Source organism: Apium graveolens, unplaced genomic scaffold (assembly GCF_009905375.1).
Source record: "Apium graveolens cultivar Ventura unplaced genomic scaffold, ASM990537v1 ctg2983, whole genome shotgun sequence".
NCBI lineage: Eukaryota > Viridiplantae > Streptophyta > Magnoliopsida > Apiales > Apiaceae > Apium > Apium graveolens.
In genome coordinates, this window is record NW_027417884.1 from 96,151 (window position 1) to 103,275 (window position 7,125).

The following is a 7,125-nucleotide window of genomic DNA, read 5'->3' on the forward strand; positions in this document are numbered from 1 at the left end:
GATGTGTTGAGATTTGAAAATGAAGTACCATATGTCGAACAGTTAAATCCTGATATACTAAAAAGTCCTGATACAGTAAATCATGATATCATTCTAAACTCTGATGATCCACATAACAGTGGAAATTCTTTAAATACTGAAGCACATGTTGAGGGGGAGAAACATGATTCACATCAAGAGTCTTCTACAAGTAATTCAACTCAAGGAACATCAGTAAATAATTCATCAGACTCTGATTCCTCAAATACTGATGGATCAAATACTCGTAGCACTGAAAATACTAATTCAGGGGGAGCATCAGGAAATGATAGTGGTACAAGTCAAAGAGATACAAGAGAGTTCGTGGATCAAGGGGAGGTTCTACTTCAAGGAGTCAACTTCCATCTGCAATGAAATGGTCTAAGTCACACACACCTGACTTAATCATTGGAATTCCTGATAGTGGTGTAAGATTCAGAAAAGCCACTCAAAATGAATATCTCTACCATTCTTTTCTATCTCAAACTGAACCAAAGAAAGTTGAAGAAGCTGACTGGGTTACAGCAATGCAAGAGGAGCTTAATGAATTTGAAAGGAACAAAGTCTGGACTCTTGTGCCAAGTCCAAAGAACAAATTAGTTGTTGGTACAAAATGGGTGTTAAGAAACAAAATTGATAGTAAGGGCATCATTATAAGAAATAAAGCAAGACTGGTTGCAAGGGTTATTCACAGCAAGAAGGCATCGATTATGATAAGACTTTTGCTTCAGTTGCAAGGCTTGAGGCAATTAAAATCTTCTTAGCCTATGCTGCTCACATGAAGTTTAAAGTGTTCCAAATGGATATGAAGAGTGCATTTCTAAATGGTGAAATTGAAGAGGAAGTTTATGTTGAGCAGCCTCCAGGGTTAATTGATTCAAAATATCCTGATCATGTCTATAAAATGGATAAAGCACTCTATGGACTAAAACAAGCTCCAGGGGCCTGGTATGAAACACTTGCCCTATTTTTATTAGAAAGTGGTTTCACAAGAGGTAAAATTGACAAAACTCTATATTATAAATACAATGATAAGGACTTGTTGTTAGTACATATATATGTTGATAATATCATTTTTGGTTCCACTAAAGATAAACTATGTGAGAGGTTTGCAAATCTAATGCTGTCAAGATATCAAAGGAGTATGATGGGAGAATTGAGTTATTTTATGGGTTTACAAGTAAAACAGACTGAAAAAGGGATCTTCATAAATCAATCCAAATACACCAGGAATTTTCTCAAAAGATTTGGAATGCAAGACAATTCAACTGCAACAACTTCAATGGCCATTACAACCAAGTTAGATTTAGATACTGGTTTATCAGTGGATATAACTAACTACAAAGGTATGATTGGATCACTCCTATATTTAACTACTAGTTGACCTGATATCATGTATGGTACCTGTCTCTGTGCAAGGTTCCAAGCTTATCCAAGGGAACCACATCTATTAGTTGTGAAAAGAATTTTTAAATATCTCAAAAACACCATGAATCATGTATTATGGTATCCTAGATATTCATAATTTAAGGTAATTGGATACTCATATGCATATTTTGCAGGATGTAAAATAGACAGGAAAAGTGTAATATCCGGGAAAATTATGTGAATATATATGTTAAATAAATAAATATTATGTGTTTTATAAGTTTAAAGTGATTATTGCCATGTTACTAAATGTTATGAGTGTTATTTGTATTCCCGTGTGAACCAGAAATTTTTTTGAGTAATTAATATGTGTTTAAACTTCAATTATATGAATCGATCTGCAATCTGGATTCATATTTATTTGTGTCATTATCGAGGTACTCGATTTGTCTCGCTTTATGCGCATTTGAATGTATTTTATGCGTCTTCGGGTTTTTCTTTTAATTTAGAAATCAATTTGTATTTCAAAAATAATGTACCAGGACGTCAAAGCCCACAAATTTCACGTTTGTATTTTTATAAAATCATTCATATTTCAAATACCCAGTATTTTTGCATTTTTGAATTATTCACAATTTTTGGGAAATTTTGATATAAAGTTTGTATTTTATTGCTTTTAAAATTATTCCCCGTAATTATTATTTTTGGGCCTAACTATTTTAATTATGGGAATAAAAACACCCTTAATTGATTTAGGGTTATTTATTTTCCAAAAATATAAATAGCTGCAAGAATTTATTTTATTCATTTATTTATCAAGAATTCAGAAAATAAAATAAGAAAACCAAGAACATTTTTGGGGTAAAATTCTTGAGAAAAGCTTTGATTCATGATTGTGATTGATTTAGGAAACCAAATCGAACGTTCTAATAACTAAATTGATCCTTGTTTCAAGCCCTTTCTGTTGATATCAACATCACAATATGAGGTTGAGGTTCTGGTAAAATCGATTTTTTGATGTTCTTGATGTTGAAATCGATTTTTTGATTTCCATTGATTGTTGATTATTTTTTGGATTGCAAATAGCTTTAGAATGATTTATAGAGTCGATTTGTATGTTTAGTTGATTTCTTTGAGTTCGGATTTAGTCGAATAAGGTTTTAGTTTATGCTTCGTGTTTGCTTATTTGAATTCGATTTTAGAGACTGATCTTGATTCATGTGATGATTTTGATATGGTGAAAAGATTGTGGTTTTAATAAACTTTAATTTCGTGTATTATACTTCGAATTTGGTTGAGGATTTAGCCAAATCGGATTTTTCGCCGGGAAATTCTATGTCCATCGGTTTTAATGGTGGTTGGACGGAGTTCGGGTTTGCGGCGTTTATGGTGGTTGTTGTCTGATAAAACGAAGATCTGGGAGTCCATGGTTAGGGCTGAGACTGAGAAACAGTTCATACCGTTTCGATTTGGTCCAAATCAAGGCTTCCCAGGAAATTTCAACCGGCCAGAATCTGGGCTAAAATCCGGCAGTTTTGACGTTCTTCGTCGACCTGGATGACCCGATTCCAACCCGCCCAGCTGACCCGCTTTAGATCTTTTTCCCCCAAATACTAAATCCTGAAAACTGTTTGTGGTATTTTCTTTTATAAATAATTCAAAATTCGTTTCTGTTTTTCTAAAAATCGTTTAGTTTAATTTCAAAAAATCATTTACTTATTATTTATATTCTAAAAATTATTTTCTGAATTATTTTAAATTCCCAAATTTTTTTTTTATTTTTTTCAAAAATCCATAATTGTCTTAATTATGTATAATTTATTTTAATTAATTAATTTTATTTATAAATAGTTAAATAAAATACAATTATCTATAATTAATTCAAATAAATCCTAAAAATTATTTTTAAGCTTTTAAAAATTATATTTTGGTATTTAAAAATCAATTAATGTTATTATTAATTGATTTATTCCCATTTAATTCTTATTTTATACATAATAAATAAACCGTTCGTCCGTTTAATACGAAACGAACGCGTACAGACTCAGAAAAACATTACGCTTTCAATAAAAATACTTTCAATTCCTGATTTCTTTTGTAATATAATGTCATTTCAATTATGAATCATTCTGAGTCGCTATTTGATCAATAAACACTATTATTCACCTGATTTCAGTTCTAAACGTATTGAGACCTATCCTTTGACTATTTGATTTATGTATTACATGAAATATATTATTACTTGTTATATGAATACCATGATTATATGCTATTTTACATGCATGCTATCTGTTTACAGTTTTAGAATGCAATGGTTAGTTATAAACGATCGGGTAGATGTCAAGACGTATAGTTACGTCGATTGAGTTTGGTTCTGTCAATTAAGATAGTCTTTTTTTGTTTATAGAATCGAGTAGCAAGGAGTGCATTCAAGTGTTAGACGGAGTTAGTAGCCAGCAATTGTAAGCCAGAGTTATAGTAAGAGGTTATCAAGTATACCAGTCAAGTATCCCTACCTTCACTTATTGTTCAAGTGATGTTTATTATGAATCCTGTTATGCAAGTATCTATGTATTCACTTATCATTCAAGTGATATTGATTCTGAACTCTAGTATATCCATTTCTATACTATTCTAAGTTCAGAATAGTTAAATGTTTTATATTTCGCTGCAAAATTACTCTATACAATGGAACTTTGAGTTGAGATTACCGAATATCTAATTGTTCTAGTTATTTTTCCATCAGTTGTTGAGATGACTCCGGACCATGTGAAATGGGGGGTTATATTTTTAAGGATGTCATTTGAACCGGCTCCTTTAATCAAAATGTTTTTATGGATTGGATGAATGCGTAAGTGACCAGGGCGGACGGTCCAGCGGAGGACCAAGTGTTATATGAAATATTATAACACAACTTATGCCATAGGCAGATATATTGCCTTTTTATTTGAGTACTCATGTTTTGGGACATATTTCTATGAACCATGATCCAGTGCTATCACACGGGTTGATCAACATGTGATAGTACGTCCGTCGGAGATAGAATCCAATCCAAAAATTATCGTTTATTATTGATAGTTTGTTTAGCTTTTATTATTGATCAAACATCACTGGTTTTATCCTGTTATTCAGTTATTATCAATATGTGGTTTATCATTTCAAGCACACTTTATACTGCTTGTTGTGCATTTCTTTCGCTCATACTTGTTTATTATTCTAATCTTTCAGCTAAGTCAGAGCAGGCCTGAGTTCCATGTTTGACCTGGAGAAGTGTACTTGTAGATAGTTTGGTGTGTTTACAGGAAGACTATTTTGGGATGCTTGACTAGTCTAGATGTTTGTAATAAAATTTGAATAGTCTGTAAAACTAATTAGACTTATGGGTTGTAATAACAGTTGGTTTGTTTTAGTGTCTGTTTCATACTATAACTTGTGATCGATCCAGTTGTATGCAAGGGGTCATATTTATTATATTATTCCATTGTTTCTATTATATTGTGGTTTATTGGTCAGTGACTCCCAAATCTAGACCCCGGGTTAGCCAGCTACTTTCTGAAGCGTGAGGAAAACTATTGGTGGGAATCCACACAAGCATTGGAAGGAGGTGAGTTTGTAACTTGGGAAAGGTTTATAGAGTTGTTCCTGGAGAAGTATTTCCCGAGGTACATGAAGAATCAAATAGAGATCAAGTTTTTGAACCTGACACAAGGTGATCTTACTGTTGCTGAGTATGAGGCTAAATTTACTGAGTTAGCGAGGTTTGTGCCATATTAGGTTGATACGGACGAAAAGAAAGCAAGAAGTTTTGAACAATGATTGAAATGTTGGATTTATAATAGATTGGCCATATTTGAGTTGACTTCATATGTGGCAGTGGTTCAGAAAGCGATGGTGATCGAAAGTAGAAGTGGCATGTCTCAGAGAGAAAAGGACGGAAAGAAAAGGAAAAAAGAAACCTCGAGAGGAGGTCAGCAACAGGGTAATTTCCAGGGCCGTTTCAATAAAAGGCCAGAATTTCAGGGTAACAAGAATGTGGGATTCAGAAGACCATAATCGGGAAATGGAGGATAAGGCAACCATTTTCAGAATTCAAATCAGCAAAGGTCCAATCTTTCACCAACACCGGATTGCCAGTTTTGTGGTAGAAAGCACTTTAGGAATTGTAATGCCAATGTGATGTATTTCAAGTGCGGCAGGAAGGGACACTTTGCTGATATATGTCAGAATCCGACCCAAGGTCAGAATTTGGGAGCTGTTTGTTATAAGTATGGGAAGCCAAGGTATATCACTAGAAATTATCCAACATAAGGTACAACGAGTAACACACCAAGGATTACAGGTGTTCCATCTCAGAGTGTTCCAAGGATTGAAGGACCACCATCTCAACCCAAAGTTAGAACATTCAACATAACAATGAATGATGTTGTTCAGAGTTCCGACGTGGTTGTAGATACGCTTCCAATCAACTCCGAGATGCTAAAGTTTTAACTGATTCTAGAGCTACAAGATCATTTATTTCTCAAGATTTTGTCGATAAACTGCATTACGAAGTTGAATTGTTTAGAACAAGCGTTAATGATAGAGATAGGAGGACATCATTTCTATGACAACTTAATACCTTTTAAGTTGGGAGAATTTGATGTTATTCTAGAAATGGATTGGTTGTCAGAGAATAACGTTCAGATTGATTGTAAGAATAGGAAAGTGAGACTTTAGACATTGGTTAGTAAGAAGAAAGTCATATTTCGAGGAAGTAAACAGGAAAAGAAGTTATTAACGATAACTCAAGCCAAGAAGTTATTGTGTCAGAATTGTGAGGCGTATTTGGCCCATGTGATAGACACCAAGAAAGAAGTTCCAGCACCAAAAGCAATTCCAGTTGTCAATGAGTTCCCAGATGTCTTTACAGACGATCTTCTAGGATTATCTCCTGACAGAGAGATTGAGTTTGCGATTGATTTAGCACCCGGAACAGATTCAGTTTCTAAAGCTCCGTATCGAATGGCACCAATGGAGATAAAGGAATTGGCATATCAACTGCAAGATCTTTTGGAGAATGGAGTTATAAGACCCAGTGTATCCCTGTGGGGCGCACTAGTATTGTTTGTCTAGAAGAAAGATGGGAGTATGTGATTGTGTATCGATTATCGGGAATTGAATTAGCTGACCATTAAGAACAAGTATATGTTGCCAAAGATCGATGATTTGTTTGATCATCTGAAAGGCGCTGTATAGTTTTCTAAGATTGATTTAAGATATGGATATCATCAACTAAAAATCAAGCCAGAAGACATTCTGAAGATCGCATGCAGAACCGGATATGGACATTATGATTTTTTGGTAATGGCATTTGGATTAACAAACGCACCAGCAGCTTTTATGGATCTGATGAATCGAGTATTCAAGAAGTATTTGGATAAGTTCATAATTGTATTCATAGATGAAATTCTGATCTATTTCAAAACGAAAGAAGAGCATGCAGAGCATTTGAGAATATTTCTGGAAACACTATGATAGGAGAAATTGCAAAGTTTTCAAAGTGTGAATTTTGGTTAAAAGAAGTACGATTTTTTGGGCACATAATTATCAATAAAGGAGTGGAAGTGGATCCGTCAAAGATTGAAGCTATAATCAACTGGGAGAGATAAAAGACACCAACAAAAGTATGAAGTTTCATGGGATTGGCAGGTTACTACAGAAGATTTGTGCAAGATTTTGTGAAGATAGCCACACCGTTAA